Source organism: Cupressus sempervirens, chromosome 2, assembly GCF_028749045.1.
Source record: "Cupressus sempervirens isolate cs-2001-9-10 chromosome 2, ASM2874904v1, whole genome shotgun sequence".
Classification (NCBI taxonomy): domain Eukaryota; kingdom Viridiplantae; phylum Streptophyta; class Pinopsida; order Cupressales; family Cupressaceae; genus Cupressus; species Cupressus sempervirens.
Window position 1 is genome coordinate 297,217,631 of NC_143119.1, and position 25,234 is coordinate 297,242,864.

A 25,234-nucleotide genomic window follows, 5' to 3' on the forward strand; every position below is an offset into this window, starting at 1 on the left:
AATCTATGAACAGCAGGTGCTTCCTCTCAGCATTTCCAAATATGAAAATATATTTATAAAGGGTTCTCTAACCTGATTGTATCTGGATTTTCTTAATATGCTGTTTCAGATTGATGTCTTTTTTTTCTTTTGAATGAATGAGGTAGAATGTCTTGTTAAATCCGATGTTGGGATTGATAAGTCATGTCCCATGCCTTTTCATATTTGTCATGATAAGCATTACTGGTTGCCCCATTTCAATATTAATCTCTGCCCATAACACTGTTCACGTGATTTCAGGCTTCCTCCAATCATCGATATGTTTGATTATGACTGCTAAAACTATTAATGTTAATGGTTGATGAGAATGCAGTTATACCCATCCTTCAGTGATATTGGTAACGTCTTCTCCTGATAAATGTGGTCGTTGTGATTTCTATTGTTTTGGGTTTGTAACATTGTTTAGATGGTTTCCCGATTTTCATTTGTGCACTTAGAGCCTTCAATACTTGACATATTCATCTTCTATGGCCAAGGCGGATGTCATCAGATTACTGCAGACTTGTGCTTTGAAACATTTTCCCTTCCTATACACTCTTTGAGATTTGCACATAATCGCTGATTAATTGTAGATTCAGTAGGAATTGTGTATTCTATTTAATAAATAGTATTAATGATTGTTTGTTATCGCTGATTTCCTTTTACATTTCTTAATTAATGATTTTCCTTATCTCAACTTTTTTCAATTAGAATTGCTACTTAATTAAATAGGCTTTCCCTATTTCATTGTTATACATTACTTTGATGAGATTATCGTGATGGTATTTTCTTGATGGACATCAAAGGTCTTTTTATTTAATTACTATAATAATATTATTGTTTAAAATTATATTATTATATTAATAATCTATTATCTTTATGATAGTTTATATTATATTATTTATTTATTCTTATTTTACTATTGTTATTTTTTAAAAATATTTTAGTTTTATTATTTGTTTTTTATTAAATCTTATTTCAAAATGGGGATGATGTAATTAGGGTTTCAAATGGGGGGATATGACAGAAAAACTGACAAGTTTTTTTAATAGCCACTGTAACCACACAAACAAGTACATAGATTTCGTTTGATTTCCAAATGAAAATCAAATACATAGTCTATGATCTGATACGAGATCAATAACAACATCAATCCCCTCCAAACACATATAGAATGACTGCATCAATATTAATGATGTCGTTAAAAACTTAAAACACAAAATAAAAAACTTTAGAAATTGCTATAGTCTTGAAGCTTGAATGCAGCCTCTAGATGAAATTGCTCTCTGTGAACTATGGGGTTTCATTTGAGAAATTGAGAAGTAGAAATGGCATAAAGTCCCAGTTCTCAAATATTCTTTGTATTTATCTTGCCCTTGGCAGATGTGAAGGGAACATCATTAACTAGAAATATTACAAATTTCCACTCCACTCTTACTTTCCAAATTTGCTCTTGGTTTTGTGTGTTTCTTTCTCTCTCTTCCCCTTTCCTCCTTATTTGATCTAGGTCTGCAATTTACCATTTTCCTTCTTATGTTCTCTTGCATATCCTGATGATGGATCACATAGTGTGATTCAAAACGTTGATGAAAATTTTTCTACACAATCTAATCCAGAAACTATCAGATCAACAATTCAATTTCCCACTCCACTCTTACTTTCCAAATTTGTGCTTGGTGGGAAAACCATTAATTAGAAATATTTCAACTTCTGACTCCACTCTTGGCGAGAAAGTGGTAATTAGATATATTTCTAATTTGGCACAAAATCCAAGTTCCTAGTAAGTGTTTCCAAATATGTAATTTGATATTTGAGCGCCCTTTTGATAGTGATAGTCTTTGGACATTCATAAATACTAAATTAATTATTCTCTTTAATCTTTTATAATTAACCCATAGAAGAATAAAATGGGTTAATATTGACCAAAAACCAATTTTTAACAAAAGGAGACATGATGAATCCTCCCTCCCAGAATTGCTTGTCCTCAAGCAGTTACGAGCATAGAACTCCAAGGTCCTAATGCACAATGTTTTTTCATGAAAATTGTATACCAAACTTGGATCCTTTTTCTATCAGGTGTAACATCTTACACTGAGAGACACTATGCAATCTTGAATGGTCAAATTCCTGAGTGACACTGCTATGAAACCACCAAAGATATCCATTCAAACCTTTTGTACATGCACTCCAATTCCAAATCTGAACCACATCTTTCCAAAGAAATTTACAAAATTCCGTTTTATCCATCTTTGTTCCTTTAGCAACTTGCTTTTCTACTTGTGTATATGCACTAGCATTAGACAAGTTTAACAAGAAACTCCTTTAACTTCACCCTATTATATAAATCTGATTTTCTGTACCTTAAGAATTGTTATAAGAGTCAATGTACTCTCCAATACTGGAAATATGTATTTCAAAAATAGCTACTTATTCCTCCATTGTGCTAAAATATGCATCACAAGAATTTACAACAACAGGCTCATAATCAACCTCAACTTTAGACATCTTAGAGCTTCATGGACTGTTCTATAATGATTTTTACTGGCAATCTGTCTATTGGATTTAGTTGAAATGTTAGACCTTCATGGACTGATCTATAATGATTTTTTCCTGCAATCTGTCTATTGGATTTAGTTGAAACACTAGGATCCCACAACATCATCCATGAGATATTTTGGAGCTTAGAGAGTATTTCCCCTTCACTTTGCACCTTTCATCTCGTCTTTATCATTATAAATGGTGATTGAACATGTGCAATGGTATGGAACCATTTTGATATAATAACTCTTCTCTACTATTGTAATGTCCCCCAACTAGGACTCTACTTGATTTACCTCAAAATTCTCAACTAGACTTTTGATTTTTCTTGGAAATGACAATTTACTTGGTCTCTGTAATGTTCCTTGTGTTGGATTTAACGCAGGAACAGAGATAAACAGCAATAAGGAAGACCCAAAAGATACAAGAAACACACAAGATTATGTTGGGAAAACCCTTCTAGAATGAAGGGAAAATCCCAGCCACACTACAAAAGATCATTTTATTGATAATAGATTCAAGTGTACAATGTCCTTTGCTTGATGCGATAGTTATAACAAAAGAGAGACTCTTCATATGCCAATCGAAGGTCTCTTCAATTTCCAAAACATAACTCTTTATTTTCAAATACAACTTTTTGTATTTCCATGCCTCAACGCATGTCGAATGACACGTCTTTATGTTTAATATTACAATTTAATCATAAGTGTCGTCTTCAGCTGAAGGTGTCCATAACGATAATATCGTCCAAATTTCTAAAGATTAAGATCTCTATCGTAGATACAATCTCCAACACATCCCCTCAGCTAGAGAGAGATCTTTAGCTGAATAGTCAAACAGGGCTGCAACCAAATTGTTAATGATAAAATCTAATCACTAGATCCTATAAAATTCATGGAATAACTCAACATAAAAAACTCTGCAAGAAACACAACCAACTTTAATCATGATGTTGTCATGGAATCTCTCAACATGACACTAAGAGAACAATTTACTCATTGTTAATGATCATGGAATCACTCAACATGATAGATAACGATTACTCATAATCATGGAATCACTCAACATGAAAAAAACCCTGCAAAGATCACATTCACTTTTCATCATGGACTCGCTCAACATGATGTTGTCATGGAATCTCTTAACATGACAAACCTGAAAGAAACATAATCAACTTTCATCACAGACTCACTCAATGTGATGCTGTCATGGACTCTCTCAACATGACAATTTAGTAAGGTTTACAACCAGCATTTTATCACGGACTCTCAACGCCATACAATCATGGACTCTCTCAACATGACTTCCAACTTCCATCACGAAATCTCTCAACGTGATGTCATCATGGACTCTCTCAACATGATGTTCACTCCCAGAGTGAAAGAGTTATGGGGTTGACCTTATAACTATTATGGATAAGAACTCATAGTCAACAATAAATGCAATCACAATTAAGACTTGTTTCCATCAAGAGTCTCAAAAACCTATTATAAATGGAAATCATAGCTGAAACTCTTTTCCAACAAGATTCTCAAAAATAGCATGTATAAGAAAGGAGGGGATACTATAAAGACTCCATGTCAACCAAGAACATCTCCCTTTGAAGCTGAACATCTCCCTCTAAATCACTAGCTTCCTCTAAACGCAAATATTAATCATCAATGAAGAAACATCATCATGTTCATAATATCACCTCATCACATAGCTTCTTATTGCATCCTAGTATTGCAACCAAGAGAGATAAATCTATTAAATAGAAATGAATATTGTAAGAAAACAATATTACTAGTAATAGAAGTATTATGATCAATGCATTAAATACTCATATTTATGTTGGAGGCAATCCAATCCATTATACTAAATAATTAATTGAAACTTATCTTCATGCTTTGCAAAGGAGGCGAATAGGAGACGTATATCGTTCAAATTCGCTCATGCAAGCACAACCTGTGAAGACTCAACACAAAAATTTCATTGCCAAGAACTGACTGATAGGTGTCATCTATGACTCCAAATCAGTTAAAACAAAAGATTAAGCTCAAAAATAAATAATATTCTGAAAATATGAAGGTTATTTCAACTAGAGATAAATCATAAGGGAGGACAGTCAGACAGTAAACTATTGTTGACGTTTGAAGCCATTTCGAATCCTCTTTCCCTTGTGCCAAGCAGAGAGAAACTCATGTAATCTCCAACATACATGATTGTTCTTTTGGCATACACCAACTAGTAAGCTCACGATGCCAAGTCATTGCATATGGTGGTAAAATCATATCAAACTCATCAAAAAAATCCTATTGACCAAAGCTTAGGTCATTATCCTTGAACAAGAGGTTGTTCTATTTGTTGGAGAGATCACTCCAAAACAATATCTCATAGCACAATGAATCCACTGATTGAAGATACAATCTCACACTCTGAATGAATGCTGTATCATCCTCGACACAACTGGAGATGGTCGAGTTTTCTCCCAGCATAGACCCGACTTCATATTTCCTCCTAGCACATACCCGACTTCATATTTCCTCCTAGCACAGATGTGACTTCATATTTCCTCCCAGCATAGACCCAACTTCCTCTTTGAGCAATACTTGATTATCTTGAAACTCAACTGACAGTCATGATTAAGAAATTGCCGGTACAGAAAAGATACATTTATTTAATAAAAGAAATGCCAAAAATGCATGATTCCTTTTTTACTAAGGCAATTTCCGTTAAGATAAGACAACCTCTGCTACAGACAAAGAATTATACAAAATTGATGACGAAAAAATTTCTCGCTCCTTCATTTTGCCATGCAACACTTAGAGCTCTCGCCATGATTAATACAAAGGTAAAATATGAGCTTGACAAATAGTTCATATATCTGGCTTAATCCACAACATCAAAAAATATCTGAGAAGTTGTATAAGGCACTATCTCCCGGTCTCTCTTCGTCAGCAGCTTAAACACCATTTGCCATAGAAATATGATAATGAAAAGCATATGAATGAGAACTTTTATCAAACTTTTTGATAGATGAAGGGAGTGGAATAATATGATCTTGATTGCAACTCCTAATCATGCATGGTTTGTGTATATGTATCCTGATCATGCACCGTCTGAGTATGTGAATCCCAATCATGCATGCTCATATCGCTCTCCATGCCGTTGAAGCAACTCGCTCCTCATAATGTCTATGGTTTCTCTTGATTGAGAATCAAACAACATAGAAAAAACCAGCAACAACTGAGACCTTTGCTAGAACCAAAAATGACAATATTGGCTAAAGGAGAGATGCCACGATATCATCAAGACTTACTTAGATATGCCTCGTGAAGAAGACGGATAACTTCAAAAGATGCCGTAAATCTTCAGGATAGAAGGGATCTCTGCCATAATATAGATCCTGCTCATGCTTGGCTACATTCTCTAATATTGTCCACTTCTAGAATCATCGAGAGAGAAAGCAAATATTGCACATGCAAACACAAAGGAGAATTGAGAATGCTCCTAAAGAGACATGAATAAATTCTCTCACAACTATCATATCAATCGTATAATATCCTTATTGGTTTGAAACCATGTTGGATTTAACCCAGGAACAAAGATAAACAACAATAAGGAAGACTGAAAAGATACAAGAAACACATAGGATTATCCTGGGAAAACCCTTCTAGAATTAAGGGAAAAACCCAGCCACACGACAAAAGATCATTTTATTGATAATAAATTCAAGTGTACAAAGTCCTTCGCTTGATGCAATAATTGTAACAAAAGAGGTACTCTTCATATGCCAACCGAAGGTCTCTTCAATTTCCAAAACATAACTCCTTGTTTTCAAATACAACTCTTCATATTTCCATGCCTCAACGCATGTCTCCTCGATTTTACAATTTAATCATAGGTCTCCTTGATTTTACAATTTAATCATAAGCCTCCTTTTCTGCTGAAGGTGTCCATAATGATAATAACGTTCATATTTCTAGAGATAAAGATCTCTATCGCAACTACAATCTCCAACAGCTTGCAATTTATTCCTGCTAGTATTTGTTGGATACCTATCCATATCTTTGCCAAGATTCTTGTAATCATATTCGATCTTACCTCTTGATTGAACCATGTTGCCGTGTTGTTACTCGTGTTTGTTTACATTTTGATTTTTAGTCAGTCAATATTTCATAGGTGTTGATGTTATAGCGTCGGGAGCTATCTTTCTTTCATAAATTTGAAATATATAAATAATCTATTTTTACTAAAGACATTGAAGGGTCCTCACTTTGAAGGGTCAAGACAATAAGTGTCTTCACTTTGTATTGACAAGACAATGAAGGGTCTAGACAATTTTATATGTTTTTCCAGGAGGAATTCATATAGATTTATTTATTCCTTCTTTCACTGTGAGATATATGTAGGAGTATTCAAGCTGCTGGTTTGAGATTCTTTGCTGAGTGATTGTATCAAATGAATATTTCATTTATCATCCGTAGATCATAGGGGTGATGATCATTGCTTCAGTTTTGGCCTAGTTTTGGGCATTGTAAAGCAGTCTTTTTTTAATTAATATATAGGTGATATATTTGTGGCTGGGTTTTCCTCCCTCAAGTTGGAGGGTTTTCCCAGGGTAATTTGCTGTGTCTTTTGTTCACTTATTTTGTTTGCTGTTTATTCTCATTTCTGATATGGATCTCTAACATAGTATTAGAGCCAATATAAGTTCCAGGAGAGCAGAGTGGTAGTGTTGTTTTGTAGGGAAACTATTTGTTGTGGAGGACATAGTCGCATCGATCATAGTGTTGCCCAATACCAGCAAGTATTATCTATTAGCACAAAATGCAATCTTTAGCTAATGTTCATCCATTTGGAAATAGTATGGATCTGCAGATTATTTTTCTTTCTTTGTAATTGTGGTCGAGTAGATGTTTTTGGGACGATTTGCTGTTCCACAACAAAGTCTTAATTTGTCTTGACCATGGTGGTTTGGTTGTTGCATCATGATCTTTGGAAACATTGTTGTCTCCGTTTGTGCATTTGTTTGGAGTGTGGTGGACCATGTATGGGTTGGAATCCTTTGGGGACAATCATGGTGGGCATCTCGAGCACCTTTGATAATTGTGGTGCATGTTGCTTGTTGGGCGAGAGAGGCTTATGAGACATTACCATATCTTTGGTAGAGAAGTAGACGAAATACGGGGCGTTCCAGTCTAGTGGAAAGGTGCATATAACGGGACTGGTGGGCCACAGGAACAATTAACAATTCCGACAATGTAGCTTCGAAGCTCAAAGGATGGACTGGGCACAGGATGTGAAGAGCATCTTGATTGGCAATCACTGCAAAAGGGGCCATAGCTATGACCTTTCTTGGAGACTGAAAATTTCTGAATGGGGAAACTCGGAGCATATTGAAATAATTGGGGAAGCATCCTTATGGAAAACTCTGCAAGCTCTGAAATTTCATCAGACTGCCCAAACAGTTTTAATATTGGGGGCACAAAATATAGACAAGGCTTAGAAATAGGACTCTGACATTCAGTCTGATCCATGATCTCTACATATATGTTCCCAACATATGTATCTGCCATGCTTCATAGGCTTGGCTGCATATTCTTTAAAGCACTGCCCATGCCAAGCTGATGCACAAGCAGTAGATGTCATGCCAAACAATAGGAACATCTACCTTCGACCTTTGCCATAAAGCTGCCCGCTTTCCACACAACTCTGTCATATACCCTTGAATTTAAAAATTGGTTTCAACTTGGGAATGTATATATATATTCAAATATTCGTCAATGATAACATTTATATATTATTATGTTTGGTACCTTAATAATGTAAACTCGATAATATTTATATTCATTTAATAACAATTCATTTGACATTTATCATTAACACATTTATATTATATTATATTCAATATACTAATAACAATGTAATTTAATATTAATACACAAATATGCTTAACAACAATTATATTTGATTTTTGATATTTAAAGGAGCCCACAGTAGTTAAGTGGATCAAATATTGATCGACCCATTCAAGAGTCATGCTAAATGCAGTCCCCAAACGAATGTGATTGCTTACCTGAATATATGAGGGAAGTTCCACTTCCCCATTGGGATCTTAGAGTAAGGAAAACACCAAGATTCAGATAACCAGGAAAAAGACAAAAAGGAGGACAATCGGCATAAATTAAACTATATCGGGCCACAATAACATTAAACACCAGAAACAATACACACCTATGACAAAAATGGAGTAGTAGAAAATTCACATAACTGGTATACTGGGGATCACTGTTAAATCCCAAAGGTAAGACACTATTCGATTCAATCATACAAGTACATAAACTTTGAAGGTAACAGGATTAAACTGGCATGTTGAGAATATAAATAGTCTCCATTTCTATAGACGTGTATTCATTTGAAATATATAGACACTGTTTTCTCTTAATTCCCTGCATGCAATTTTATATACAAAATTCAAAGGATCAGATTCTGTATAAATTTTAAACTATAACGAATAATCATATGAGATGAGTAGTTAGGCTAGGATATTATATGCATTTCTCTGAATCAGACCATTTCCTCACAAGATAGATATCTCCTTTGGCGGAATGCTTGTGCTACATCATACAAAGGGCAAGGATAAGCTTGCAGTGGAATGGGCCATGCTGCATCATACAAAGGCAGGAAGCCTGTGGTGGAATGGGCATGAGCTACACCATTCAAAGGCGATGAAATGGGCATGGACTATATAATACAAAAGCTCTAATTGTGAGGAGATAATTCATCAGAATAGAGTTGCTATGAGTAGACCCCCTATGTAGTTTATGTTTACCGCATAGATCAAATGATTAATGCACACAGACAATAGATAAGAACAGCAGAACTCCTTTTATTATTCGCATATGCCAAAAGATTACATAATGCTTATGATAAGATGATTTACAATGATCCCAGACGGGGTATAAATACTTCCCATCGAACCTTCCCGAAGGGGTCCGTCGGCTACATAATAATCCTAATCTACCTGTCGGCTACAAAATCTTTACCGATGACATCAACCCATCGGCTACAAAATCTTTACCAATGACAACACCCTGTCGACTATACAATATTTACAAACGACATCATCCCCCCCAAAGAAAAAGTCGTCTCCAGACGACAATTACAAAATATCTGAGACAAATTAACAAACAAAAATACATTAACTGACTAACTACAACAAGATAGATCTGTTTCTGTCACATCACTTTCACATTCATCCCGTGCCTGCACCAAACTAGTCTCCAAATCACGTTGCATCTGCAGCCTTTGCTAACGCAATACTATCTCCTTAAGCAAGCTGACCTTGATAGCCACCCATGCTGCTTTCTCTGCTTCCAACTCCTGGGTACCGTGAGCCAAGGGTCGCTGAACTGCTTTCAATTGGATGATCAGCTCCTCCCGAGCTCTCTACGCATCCACCAGGACAGCCTCACGTTCAACACCTACTCCAAGTGCCTCTGGTACACAGACACTCCATGCCTGCAGCAGCTCCATGTCTCATCAACTGGTCAAACTTCCCATGACTGATAACCGCAGCGACTGGGGGTTAGCGGGGTCGAGGGGCAGCGCCCTTGCGAGGTGCCGGGGCAGCGCCTCGGGCGCACTCTCTGTCGTGATACAGGGTGGGGTCGAATCACTGCCAAGACCAAATTAGCACTCCAAAACCCACACAAAATTGCATGGAACACACTATTTTCGTGATTTCTTCCAATTCCACACTCTTTTTAGCAATTGCTTATGTTTTCCCTTCCCTTTGACATTGTGTTTCTCATTCCGAATTGTTTCAATCTGTCATTGTTTTATTTATTTATTTTTTTACTCCTTCCTTTGCTCGTCTGTTGCTGTGCCTTTTTCATCTGTTTTGCCTCTATAATGTGTCGTATTCACCTGTTGCTTTAAGATGCATCTGTGGAAGGTTACAACATCAGCCACGAGAATTGACAGCTCATTCCATAGGATTTATAACACCTACCGCCGAACTTATAAACACCTCTACGGAAGCATAGAGAAGACCATCCATGGGAATAATGAACAAGGTGCGGTAAAAAAAACAATTGCACGAAAATTAGAAAGCCACCTGCATAATACAATGTCCGCAGGGGAGAAAAATTTAAGCCGTAGGTGAATAAAGTGAAGCTGCGGGCAAACAAGATGAGGCCGCGGACAAACAAGATGCAACCCGCGGGAAATAGGAAGTCATCTTGTACAACAAAACGTCCGCGGAGGAGAAAGTTAAGCCGTGACACCCGCGGGAGGATCACACGTGGAAAACCTCGTTTGCAAAAAAGGTATCCGCGGGGTTGTCCGCGGAGCTGTCCATGGAACACCTTGTCGTGGAACAGGTGCCTGCGGAGCTGTTTGCGGGGCCACACTTGCTCTTTCTTTTAAATTTTTTTTTTTTTTTTGTTTTTTTTTCTTCTCTCAAATACAACAAACTTAATTTTCCCTCCAGACTTCGCCATTTTGCAATGACGAGGGAGTCGTTCAGACTTGGCCATTCTGCGACGATGACAGATTCGTTTAAGCTTCGTCATTTTGCGACGACGTGGGAATCTTCCTGGCATAGTACCTCTTCAGCTTCGACCTGTTCACTGCTTGAGGCACTGCTTGTCCGTCCAAAGTCCACAATTTTATTGCTCCATTGTCACCTACCTCTCGGATCTGGTATGGCCCGATCCACCTGACCTTAAACTTTCTTGTTTTATTTTGTCCATCATACTTCAACACCAACTACCCCGGCTGAAACCTATTAAGTTCCAGGTGCTTATCACGCCGCGTTTTGCGTTTGTTCGGTGTCACCTCTGTAGCCCATTGTGCCTGCAATTTCGTTGGCTACCATCCCTTGCCGTCAATAACTGCATTCTTGACTTTAGAACCTTCACTCTGTATTGCTGAAGTTTTTATCAAGCCTATTCTCTTTGTTTCCTCTGTAGATCGTATGATGTGTTTTCCTTGCTGCTGGCACCCTTCTAATATATCAGTGGTTCGTCGTAACCTTTTCTTTCTGCGCAGTCATACGGTGGGATCTTTCCTTATTCTGGGTTTGTACTGTATGTTCTTCCGTTCAACTTTAGCCATAATCGCCTTTCCTTCTTTCGCTTCTCTGTATTTCTTCGAACATTCATTTTCCTCTTCTTTCTCACCTTTGTCCACCTTTAACATATTACAGCGCGAAAAGAGTTCATAGTCCTCTATCTGCCAGTGGTAAAGACCGTTGATAGAATCCAAATCGTCGTCTGTTGATCCTCCTTCCAACCGTAGGACTCCCTCCTGATCTGGTTCCATATGTTGCCTCCCTTCATCTTCTTCTTCAAAATCTGATGACGAAGCTTTTTCCCCCACCATCTGGGTGTGCAAATCAATGACGAATTTCTGCCCTTTGCTTTCAAGTGAGTGTTTTTCTTCCAGTTGTGTTTAACTTTGTGGCTTGAATAAGCCATCCGCGGCCTAGAACGGCGTCGTATCCTTTTCTCTTTAGCGGGATCACGACAAAGTCAAGCAGGAACGACTATGTGCCAATTGTCACCAGTGGTGCCATCAAGACGCAGAGAGGTTTAATGCCGTGTTGGTCCGCTGTCAACAACTGGAATGTAGTTGGCCACAACGTCGGTTGTCCCAACCTTTTCCAGGTATCCTCGGGTAAGACATTCTCGCCGAACCCTCTGTCGACAATTGTATCCGTCAGCACATTTCCCAAAATCCACATCTTGACGACTGTCGGATGCCGTCCGAATGTGAGGGCTAACAACATTGGGTCTTCTCCACCGATGGCAATTTCCTTCCTTCTTCCTGGTTCTCCTGGTAACTTAGCAGTTGGCATGATATTTGTGAGTGCCGATCACAGCTGAGGCATTGTGATCAACAGATCATTGATTTTGATGGGTACCTCCATTTGTAGTATCTGCCATACAATGCTTTGTTCCTCCGCAATTCCTTGGTGAGGTGCCCGCGGTGTCCTTCAATTGAGATGTCTTCGCCTGTGTTGCTTTCTCAATTTCCTTCCATACTTCCTCTAGCCTCTTCTTTTTTTCCGCTAGGTCGAGGTATAGTTTTGCTTGTTTCCGCGTGATTGCTAGCACCTCCTTTTCATTCGTCTCGACGGTGATCAGATTCACTCTAGACTTCAGGCACTTGGCATCTTGATGATTGTCGGGTCCGCACCACCTACATAATAATTTTGGTGTGTTTGCCGTTGTACAATCCCGGGCAAAGTGGCCCCACAAATTACATGCTCGACATTGAACCATCGGTCGACAGTTTGCATCGTACTAAATTCAACTTTGGCTGCCATTGTTATTGTTATTGTTTGCATTGTTGTTGTTTTGCCCTCTGTTATTGTTTCTGTACCCACTCGAAGTGGCACCATCAATGTTTGTGTTTCCGTTCCCTTCTGATGTGGAAGCTGCCTGTGTCAGGAGCACTTGTTGAGGTCCTCTGGTTTTCATATTGAAGAGGCATTCTTTTATGGAATGTCCCATGATCTGGCAGATCTCGCAGAACTGGTTCTTTGGACAGGATCCCTTTGTGTGACCTTCCACCTTACATTTCGTGCACCATAGTTCACTTCCCTTCGTTTCTTTCTGCATGTTTTTAAATTCCTTCATAATGCGAATCATGTCCTTTTGGAGAGCTCGGACCTTTTTGCTGCTGTTTTCATTATTGTTGCTATCTTCTCCCGAGGACGCGTCATCATCTGAATCGGATGAACTACTCTTTTTTTTTTGTCTGTTGCTCACTTTCTAGGTTCATGGCCCGATTGTGTGCTTCAATGTATGACGACAGCGGCACAATCTTCATCTTCTTTCGCAACTTCGGGCGTAGAACTTCAATGAACCATCTTTTCTGTAGCCCATCTGTCGTCTTATTCTCCATTTTATTTATTAAGTCTTTTAATTTCCTGGCGTATACTCGGACAGTTTCATTCTTTCCCTGCTTTGTGTTGTATATCTCTGCCACAATTTCATTGTCGTTGTGCAACAGTTGAAATTTTGTGATAAACTCCTTGATGTTGTCCCAACTGTTTAACTTTTGTGGATTTGCGTCAGCGAACCAATCAATTTCGACACCCTATAGGGTTGCCAGAAATTGTCGGACCCATTCATTTGTATCTGTTATGCCATTTGCCCTCCAAATCGTTTCACATGTTTTACAATGTCGGATTGGATCGGCCATACCATCGCCATCAAACTTCGGCAGCTTTTCCTTTGGTCCCGCCATTACTATTGAATTTTGTGCACGGGCGTTGTTTGGTCCTACAACACTGGTGCTGTTCACTCCCACACTGGCGCTTTGCACTCGCACATATTGGCTTTGCACTCCCACATGGGCGATCTGTACTCCCACACTGGCGATATGCACTCCCACACCGGCGCTCTCTTCAACAGTTGTCTTATCTCCGGCAGTTGTGTTCTCTGGTGAAGAAGGGTCTTCCTGTTTCGAAAGTGTATCGCGGACGAAGAGTTCACTTCACGCTCGTGCTCCCTCGGCACTTCGAGCCGTGCGAGTTAATTCCCTTCCGTCTGGATTCTCTTCCCTCGGCGAATATAAGTTCAAAAATTCCTCTCTTGCTTTCTCCACCAATTCCACGCGCTGGTGAGTCTCCTCCAACAATTCCTTAGCGCCACGGTGTTCGTCGACAATCTTCTGAAACCTCCTTCGGCGCTCGGCCTGTTGTGCCAAAATTAAATTTCCTTGAGCTGTGCGGATTTCATCTTTATCCTTCGGCTTATTCTTATTTTTGTTTAACTAATTCGGCATTAGTCGTCATTCCAGCCTTTGTTCCAGGTCCATCAGGCAACGGCGCCAAATGTTTATCGCATAGATCAAATGATTAACGCACAAAGACAATAGATAAGAACAATAGAACTCCTTTTATTATTCGCATATGCCAAAAGATTACATAATGCTTCTATAAGATGATTTACAATGATCCTAGATGGGGTATAAATACTTCCCATTGAACCTTCCTGAATGGGTCCGTCGGCTACATAATAATCCTAATCTACCCGTCGGCTACAAAATCTTTATTGACGATATCAACCCGTCGGCTACAAAATCTTTACCGACGACAACACCCTGTCGGCTACAAAATATTTACAGAGGACAGTTTATTATTCTAATACTAGAAGTTATGCATCTATATAATTATAGGTTTTGCAAAGATTACATGACAATTGTATATATCTATATATTGGTATGTGCACTGTATCTTATTTGGTGGATGCAGGACTCACTCCCAAAGCAAAGTGGAAGAAATATTCCAGTTGGTGATACACTATTCCTGACTCTAGTTATTTCATTTGCATTGTAGGGTATAATCTGGGATAGGGAACATTACAAATTCTTTTTTATTTTACTTCGGGCCAGAACGTGTACCAAACACAAGAAAAAGAAAAACCCTTCATCAGTCCTTTTGACATGAATATATTGCGATCTTTCAAATATGAGACGTGTCAAGCAACTATAATTATCTCCAACATTTAATGTGCAATTCTGCTTGGATTTGTCGAAGTAGAGCTAACCTTCAGAAGAACCATAAAGGTATAGCCATCAAAGCATTAAGTGTTCTCCTATGATCTTTCATTGACCTTGTTTGATAGGGGGTAGTTGTGAGGCTCTCCTTGGCTTCTATCGTTATGATCTGCCTTGAGTTTTGGTATCTATTGATGTTGTTTGAAGGTAACATGTGTCCACTTGAATCCTCATTCCCTACAATTGTAATGCCTCTCTCATCTTTCTACCCATGAGATTTGATTTGATTTTCATCATTGTTTTTTAACAAACCCGAAATATCTCTTTCTCAAGATGAAAACCATTCTGCTACTAAAATTTCTGAAATGCATCATAAAATGCTGATGATACCTTGACTCAACTGATTTGGATGTGACAAAATTCGCCCATAAGTGCATTCATGCTGCCTTTTCCATTCAATCAGTTCACCATTTCTATAGAAATCAAATTTGGATTGCCCCAACTGAATGAAATTGAATACTGGGCACCTGAGAAAAATCCTTGCATAACTTGAACCAGTGACCCCTTGTGCGAAAACAAACTCTAGAAACAAAAAGTTCGTTCTCTTCTGATTCCGATGATATATAATAGTGCCATATCCGCTTATCGAAAACACCCAGAATCTTAAAATGAAAAATAGGCTCCTTCTATGGCTTCAGACAACATTATTTGCAAATATTTAATATTTTCTAAAGTTTAAAACTTTATCTTATAAGCCATTTTGATTTAAAAGCCCCTAATGTGATTTTGAAGAAAAATATAATGAAATATTCACTTTCCAATTTCTAAGATATTCCATCTAGAATTTCCATTCGGGTCAAACATATTTGACCGGCCTTGACACGTGTCGATGTGTGATTTGTTGGATTCTTGCATAGTCACCTAACACACGCTACTTGTCACTACTTCATTGGTTACCTATTTCGCCACGTGGTGGCCACATCATTGCACCATGCCAGTGCCATGTCACTGGTCGCCATGTTGCTATCCTAGTAAGCATTGTGCCACATCATTGCGACATAACGACGTCGCGACACGTGGCATTTTCGGACACGTCATCATCCAGTCAGCATCGCCATGTCACTGTGCCAACTTAGCCTGCCACGTCATCGGTCGCTATGTCGCATGATGAGTCAGCATTTTGCCACGTCATTGCGACATAGTGACCACGTGACACGTGTCATTTTTCGCCACATCAGTGCCTCGATTTCTGCACCATGTCTAGAAGACTCTGCCACTTGTTGCAATCCGATTCGTCCATCAGATCCAGTCAACTGCCACGTGTCATTTCGCGATTTGTCAGGATTTCCACATCATCTGATTACATCAGTGCACTTTTTCAAAATTTAACTTGTTTTTCCTTTCGGCTGGTTGGGGTCCACCATGAGTTTACTTTGTGTGGCTTACAAAATCCAGTGTCTTTTAAGACACTTTTTATCCTAGTGCTAGAGCTTTTAAATAGCGAAAAAGCTCACTACCGCATGAAATGTGGGATAATGGTCTAGATAAGACCTTTACCTAAATGACTACCTCCTTCCGGTAGATGGTGTCTTCTTTCAAAACCATTAACCTCTATGTGGCTTTTGAAACGTGCTCTGCTCCTCATTCATGGTGTCTCCATCATTCTGGCACAACTCCTTACAGTCTTAATGCATTTATAGGAGGGGCTCTTGTCTTTCGTCTTCCTACCGTGATGGAGACGTTTAATGCATCAATGCTTTGTGCTCTGTCTTTCAATGCCATGGAGCTCCCTACATGCCGTGTCGTGTTCAAAAGACATCAGAGAAAACTTTCATATATGTCTCCTCTTCCATGCGGCTTTCCCTTTTGGTCGGTTTTTGCTTCATTGCATATATATGTCAACTGCTATTTACACTGCCCATGTTTTTTTTACTTTGGTTTTCTTGTCTCTTTCATCCGCAGCACACATTGAAGCCGATGAATTGATCAAATTATTATCCAACCATGTGTCAGATGAATTAGCAAGAGCAAAAATTTGATGGCAATTAGGTATTTGAAATGGCAATGGAATGGTAGGAATGGATGATTCCAATTCAGAACTATCCCAACCGAATCCATGATCTCAATCTCTCCCTCCCATGGTTCATTGAGAACAACTGGAATTGCATTTGAATAAAATCTCTGCATCACCTTTCCTGCTGCAGCTATAGTAGTTCTCCAAACGATGCACTCTTCATGAAAATATGCCAAACCGTGTGCAATTCCAAGGCAAATATTATATTGTGCACGCCAATTAAGATTAAGCCTGAATTCTTGGGGACCAAATAAAACACAAGCTGGACTGTTGTTCACAATGTATTCATATACCAGGATCAGCTGTTTCCCTCCAATACGACAACCATAGAGTCTTACCAGATTGGGATGCTACACTGCAGAGATAGTAGCTACTTCATTTAGGAATTCATGATTCCCATGTGCTGATTTAGAAAACATTTGCTTTACTGCCACCATATTTTCATCGTGGAGGATACCCCTAAAAACAAACAACGCCAAAGCCACCTTCTCCTATCTTATTCTTGGAATGAAAATCACATGTGGCATTTCTTACGTCTTCTAGACAGAAATGATTGGGAATTGCTTTCATGTTTGTCAATTCTTTACCCAGATGAGCATCATTAAATTCATTATGGATCTCCTTTCTTTTCTTCATAAAGATGAATGACAAGCACACTGCCAAGGCTAGAGAAATTAATACCCCGAAAACTACGCCAACAATCATAGGAACTTTGTTCTGTTTACCACCTGTAAATTCTTTTCGGGGTCTCTAGCAGTTTCTTCAATGTTGAAATTATTAAATTTCCTAGTTCCCTGTATAAGCTTTAAAATGTTTAAAATGTTGTCAAATATACACCTGAATATAGACATCAAAGATGCACCTTCCAAGACTTGAAAATGATTTGTCACTGGAAAACTCTATCTCAGCAAAGTGGAGTTGTATTTTATATGGTCCATTGTGAAGGTACAATCCAAAGTATCTCAAGGAAGTAGGAGAAGACCATGCGGTCTTGTAAGTTTTACTATTTCTTGTGTAAAACTGTAGGTTGAGCATGTTCTTTGGTAATGTCTTTTTTTTGAATTATCCATAAAATGCCTTGTGTTACTGATAACCCATTTTTTTAGGACTCAAGAAGAATGATGAAGGACCTAATGAATTTTCATCTCCTTCATAATTTAGGTATGGGCTAGAAGCATTCCATGGCTCATCTCCGCAGTTAATAGCCAAACCATAATGTTGATCTCTTTTGTTGCATTGGAAATTTTGTTGAAGATAAGCTTCATTTCTTTCTTCAGAAAGACTGAAGTTAAATGAATTCCCTATCAAATTCTTTTTTGTGTATGGAGTCACCCATGAAGGAAAATCTTTTGAATAGTCGTTGAAAGACAAGTCTACAAGACATTTCTCCCCGAAGTTCAAACAATGGTTTAAGGTTTCTTGTCAAGTTATTGTTTCCAAGGTATAATGTCTTACAATGCTGGAATTCTCCAATAACTGGTAGAATAACTCCATAAATCAAGGCATTTCATAGCACTAATATTCTTAATTTCTTCAGTTTGGTCACAAATGACAAATCTGATAAACCACCAGTTAGATTAGTTATTCTCAAATCCTTCAAATTAATCAAGCTTGAAAATTTAGATGGAATTGGACCCTTCGAGAGGTAGCTTCAAGTCTCAAGATTGAAATCTTCCTCCATTTAGCCATAAAATCCGGTATGTCACCCTCGAAGTAGTTGCTAGATGCTTGAAAATCAATCAAAACCTTGAATCTGGAAAAGGTTTTAGGCATGTGTCCACTAAATTGATTATTTTCAATATGCCTCTTTTTTCAAATTGTCAACTTCGTGCCAGGAGGTCTTTTGACCGGCCTTAAAAACCGACAAAAACACTTGACCGGACTCTGAAAATAGGAGCTTTGATTCTCTGTTCCACGTACTCTTACCCTGTCGAATCTCGTCTCATGACGAATTCTCAGTCAAAAGATATTGATTGTCGAAGTTGCCTTCTCAGAACTGCTTGCAAGAAAACATGTAGGAAACCATAAAATGCATTTGGATTCGGCTTTGAAAACAGGGCAAACTGACACTTGGGGAAATGAAAATTGGGGTATTCGTTCACCGTCATGAGGACAATATAAATCTGTGATTAGGACTCATGACGAATAACTAGGCATGTTTGGCGAGTGGTCAAAGTAGGCTACTTTGATTTTGCAGAATTGGAAAAACTGGCAGAAAGGCATTTTTTGCAAACAGAATGGACCTGGGAAAGTGTGCAGACGGAGTCGTCAAGACTTACAAACTGGCACACCTGAAGTCTTTTCAAAGTAGAACGCATCAATACAATCCATTCGATCTCACCTATCATGGATTCAGAGTTATGACATCACGAACAGGAGTATCGACCAATCTGTATTTATTGACACCAATAAAACATCATAAATTGCACTTGAAATTGCATTTGAAAACTGATCAAATGGATTCATCATAAGCTCAAAACTGAAACATAGCAAGTCTTTGACCTCTAGAATGCAATGCAAAAGATAATTTCTCATTTTGGTCATTTGGGTCAAAGTTATATCAAGTCAAACAGGGCCTCTCAAAATTTTGAACAATTTGCATCAGCAGGACAACAATAAACAACCAACTTTGAGCAATTCAAAATTTAGTCAAAACATATTGAAACGACTCGAAATCTAAAACATAGGTTCTTTGGTATGGATATTAAACATTCCTAAAGCGGCGAGTCATGAAATATTGCTGGGTGCAAGATATTCAAATGCAAACAAGGCCTCTTGGAAGCTGTTTGAGACGGCAAAAATGCAGATTTGGACATTGTTCAAAACAGAACTTCATAGAATGACTCAGAATGGCAACTTATTTTCATGGGATGAGTAGATATACTGAATGCAAGGTGTTAGAAACATTAAACACCTCTTAGGCCTCAAACAAACAGCCGGGTAAACATCATTAAAAAGCGCTTATTGGGCTTGATTTTCAGGATGGTACTCGAAATTAGGGCTTCAATTTTGAGTCCCAACAGTTACAAGAATAGAAAGTTTATAATAAGAAACTTAAGAAATGATCATATGATGTAGGAGCATCCTTGGGTTGTTGACAATCTTGCATCACCCAATATTTTATTTATTTATTTATTTATTTTAGCAGTTTATTTGTTTACTAGTTCATTTGGACAATTTTTCCTATTGTTTTAGGTTACGATCAATCTAGTTGGCTTGTTTTCTTATGCGATCCTTATCTCGTGGTCTACATCATGAAGATCCTTTGTCTAGCTTCAAATCTTGTTATGATTTTTCTAGATGAAGTTATCTTAAGTTTGGTTTGATCCTATATTGGTTTTCCAGTTCTAATGGTCAGGGTGGTGGGTTACGACTTGCAATGAAGATTTACAACATGCGACGTATAATGACACATTGTTCTATGTTGTAATACGTTTGATCGATCTTCTTGTATGTTTTCATGACACGATGTATCAATTTAGGGTTCTCATGGATTTGGGTCTTGACCTATCTGTTTGTAATATGTTTCCTTTGTCTTGGAAATTATTGATCGGACAAACTGACTTGTGGTTGGCGATCTTGAATATAAGTAGGTTAGTAGTTCTTGTTTGAATAGTGCTAGATGGCAAGGATGCTAGATGATTAGAGGATATTTGATAGAAGTAATTGAGATAACTGGTGTCTATTTGAAGTTAAATAATTTTGAGGAATGATCACTTGTGAATAGGTTGCCGAAGGAAGTGAATGTATCTGTCTTATTGCAATTTTATATTGACAATGGCAATGCAATAACTACATTTACAAGCCTACTTGATGATAATTTAGTAATTTTCTTCCTTTGTTGTTCCTTTCTTGTTAGTTTGTTTGGGCATTTTCGTCATGGTTTAATCTAACTTCAAGGTTAGACATGTCCTTTAGGGATTCTCTCTCCTTGACTGCATCAAGTGGTATTACAATATGGTTTACGTTAGAGATGAACAAGCACTTGGAATTTGATGTTTCTGATTTGCATGCTTTGTTGTTGTAGAGTAGCAAAAGTTGAGGATTTGATCCACTTCAACAAGAGGATAGTGGAAGATGGCAAGAGAAAGATTGGTTGGTTGGAAAATTGGAGTGCACACTTGTGAACGTGGTTGTGGGGTGGCAAAAGATCAAGTCTAACCTGCAATTGCAGAGGGTTGCACAAGAAGGATTGGTTGGTTGACAAGTGGAAGTCTCCTGGTAACCAAATAGACCTAGTTGTTTGAGACAGACTGTTGGTGTTGGTAGCTTGTCAGATTGGGTTAGGGCAATCAACACTTGTAATTAGATTACCAAATGTGCAAATTTGAAGTTTGGCATCTTGGTAAACATGTCGCCTAGAAGGATGAATTCTAGAAGACTAGAGAAAATGGAGGATTTTAGAAATGAGATAAGGATTGAGATCCATAACGCTCTAGCTGGGGCTAGGAGAAACCTTGCTATTGAAGATGAATTTGAGAAAGCTGCTGAAGATTTGGAGATAGTTGAAGTTGATATTCCTATTGAAGAAGAAAAATTGTTGAGAGCAATTGTACAAATGGGTATAAGTCATAGAAATGAAGTTGCTTGCTTTTCAGGTTCTTTAGATTTGGAGGAATTGATAGATTGGATAATGCACTAGAGGATTACTTTGAGCTTGAAGATATTAGAGATCCACAGAGAGTTAGGTTAGCACAAACTAAGTTGAAGGGTCATGCTACCTTATGGTGGAAAAAATTGTAGAAAGATAGGGAAGATAATGGTGAACCTAAGATCGCTAGATGAAGAGTTATGGTTTCTATACTTGAAGCCAAGTTCATACTAGAGGATTATGAACTGCAATCGTTTAAGAGATTGTAGAACTTAAATTAAAGGGTTTGACAATTAAAGTGCATATAAAGGAGTTGACAATTAAAGCGCATACAAAGTAGTTCTACAAGATGACAAGCACATCCAGACATCGAGAGTCATTTAAGGAAAAGTTGGCTAGGTATATTACTGGTTTGAGACTTAACATTCAAGATGAGTTAAGTATGTTGAGGATTAGTACAATTGAAGATGCTTATCAACATTTCTTGAAGGTAGAAGATAAGTTGAGAAAGAGACAACTTAGCCCTAGGGCTAGTGATAAACCAGTTGTTGATAAGGGCAAAGATAAACTTGTTATGGAAGAGGAATTTGATTAAAAGATTCGTGGAAAGGGCAGAGCTAATGGAGAATTCAAAGGTAGTTATTTCAAATGTGAGAATGTTGGACATGAAACTTTTCAATGTTTGGTTGCTACTAGCAAAAGAAAACAAAATCGAGGGGAACATGAGGAACAAGCCAAGAAAGATGAACTTATTGAAAGAGAAGTTGCACCTAAGATGGGAGAATCTCTGATGTTTAGAAGAGTTAAGCAAAAAAGAACCGGAGCTTATGCAAAGAAGGCAATTGTTTCAAATTATTTGTAATTTCGGAGGCAAATGTTACAAAGTGATTATGGATGGTGGAATTACTAATAACCTTGTATTCAAGGAATGGTATAGAATTTAGGATTGAGGAATCTCAAACATTCTTGTCCTTGGTGGATGAATTGGTTTCAAGATGATCATATGGTGGAAGTGAAAGAAATGTTAGATTAATTTCAACATTAGACCTTACCAGGATGAGTTATTGTCTGATGCAATTAATATGAGTACTTGCCATGTTTTATTGGGTAGACCTTGAAAATATGACATTTGTGCTATTCATGATTGTTAAAGGAATGTTGTTTCTATCATCAAAGATGGTAGAAGACTTACTTTATGTTCTTTAAATGAGGAACGAATGGAAGCTAAGAAGCTAAGCATGATAAGAACTTACACCTTAGGAGATCAGATTGCTTCAGATCAGAAGGTGATGGATTTGCAACAGGTGGCTGAAAAGGTTACTAAGGTTGTGCATTGGTTAAAGAATTTGATGAGTAAATGTGAACCGGTGAACTTGAACATTGGTGACAACTAGATGATGTCACAATAGGTTACTGGTGGAATGGTATCATATGAGCAATAAAGTCTTGTGGGTGGATTAGAAAGCACAAACTTGTTGAATAATGTCAGAGGTGGAATTGAACAACAAAAGTTGAAATAGGTATTACTTTGGTGATTGCCAAAGTGATAGCAAATGAAAGATTTGTTGTGGTAAAATTTGCCAAAAGAATGGTTGTGGAAGCAATAATAGTAAGGTACTTGATGATGGAATGTATTCTTCAAGATTTGTAGAGTTGACACAATCATTTCCTTCCTAATGAAGAGGATATGTGGGTCAAGAATGAGCATGGGATTTATGTTCTGAATCTTGTCAGATGTGCATAAGTTCCTTTTATGGAACATCTTCTGTTCACCTAGGGTGTTTGATGTAGGAGCATCCTTGGGTCATTGGTAATCTCGCATCACCTAAAATATGTCCTTTCAGTTTATCTGTTTACTGTTCATTTGGATAGTCTTCCTTGTTTTAGGTTGCAATCGATCTAGTTGGCTCATTTTCTTATGTAACCTTTTGGAGCATGGTCTAGGCATCATCGAGATCCTTTGTCTAGCTTCACATCTTGTTCTAATGTTTCTAGATGAAGTTGTCTTAAGATTGGTTTGGTCTCATATTGGCTTTCCTATTCTAATGGCCAAGGTGGCGAGTTGCGGCTTGTGGTGAAGATTCACGACATGCAATGCGTAATGGCACATTGTTCTATGTAGCAATACATTTGATCAACACTCTTGTATGTTCGCATGACACAATGTGTCTCTTGTTTGTTCGCACAACACAATGTATCCATTTGGGGTTGTTCTTATGGATTTGGGTCCCAACCTATCTATTTGTAATACGTTTCCTTTTTCTTGGAAATTAATGATTGGATAAGTTGACTTATGGTTGATGATCTTGCATATAAGTAGGTTGGTAGTCCTTGTTTGAGTAATGCTAGATGACATGGATGCTAGATGATTAGAAGATATTCAATGGAAGCAATTGAGGTAACTAGAGTTCATTTGAAGTTTTATAATTTTGAGGAATGATCAACTGTGAAGGTAGTGAATGTATCTGTCTTATTTCAGTTGTATATTGACAATGATGATGTAATAGCTACATTTGCAGGCCAACTTGATGGTAATCCAGTGATTTTCTTCCTTTGTTGTTCATTGCTTGTTAGTTTGTTCAACCATTTCTAGTGTAGTTTAATCTAGCTGCAAGGTCACTCATCTTCTTGATTGTGTCATCTTATCTACAAAGATTTACAAATATTAATTAGATGACCATTAAAGTAATTAAATAATATTCTAATACCCTCCCCTAATGGTCAATCTATCAACAACACCAAACTGGCCCTTGAATTTAGCAAACTTATCTAGACCAAAAGGTTTGGTGAGAATGTCTACAGTCTGATCCACTGTCGGAACGTACTGCAACTAAAATGTCTCGTTTTCAACCAAGTGTCGGATGCAATGACAATGAACACCCACATGTTTGGTTCTTTCATGGAAGACCGAATTCTTGGTAAGTTTGAAAACTCCCTAATTATCAAAGAGCAAGGGAGTCGGACCTACTTGAGATAAATGCATATTTGTAAGCATCTGACAAAGCCAAACGACCTAACAAGCTACCTTAACAACAACTCGATACTTTGCTTCTGTGGAGGAGAGTGAGATTGCATTGCATCATCTTTCTTCCTCCAAATCCAATGTGTTTGTATAATATTCTTGATATTATTTGAATATGATGTGATCTTGTCTAACCTTGATAATTGGAAGTTAGAAAATCATTTAAAGAGATCTTACATAGTTAGATGCAACCCTAACCCCAATTTTTTGCAATTGAGATTCTCGGGCAAATTAGGAAGGGAACATTACAATATAACAATTTAATATTATATTTGAATGTTATTATACCATCTTATATTATTGTTGTATTGTGAAATTTGTGAATTTTAATATTATTTTATTGTTATATTATGACAATATATTTTATATTATATTTCATTATCTTATATTATTTAAATTTATTATTATTTTTTAATGTTTTATATTGATAATGTAAGATTCATTATATCAGACATCTACCTTAAAGCTCCCAACCGTAAAAAATAAATATAAA

The 25,234-nt window shown here is 37.6% G+C and overlaps 1 protein-coding gene and 1 pseudogene across 1 annotated transcript in view; one reads left to right on the plus strand and one right to left on the minus strand.

The window, feature by feature from the left end:
* Positions 1-25,234, plus strand: part of ISA1 (isoamylase 1) — a 256,180-nt gene that overhangs the window by 1,888 nt on the left and 229,058 nt on the right. The window lies entirely within an intron of this gene.
* On the minus strand, positions 12,450-19,074 carry LOC149572252 (putative LRR receptor-like serine/threonine-protein kinase At1g29720; annotated as a pseudogene).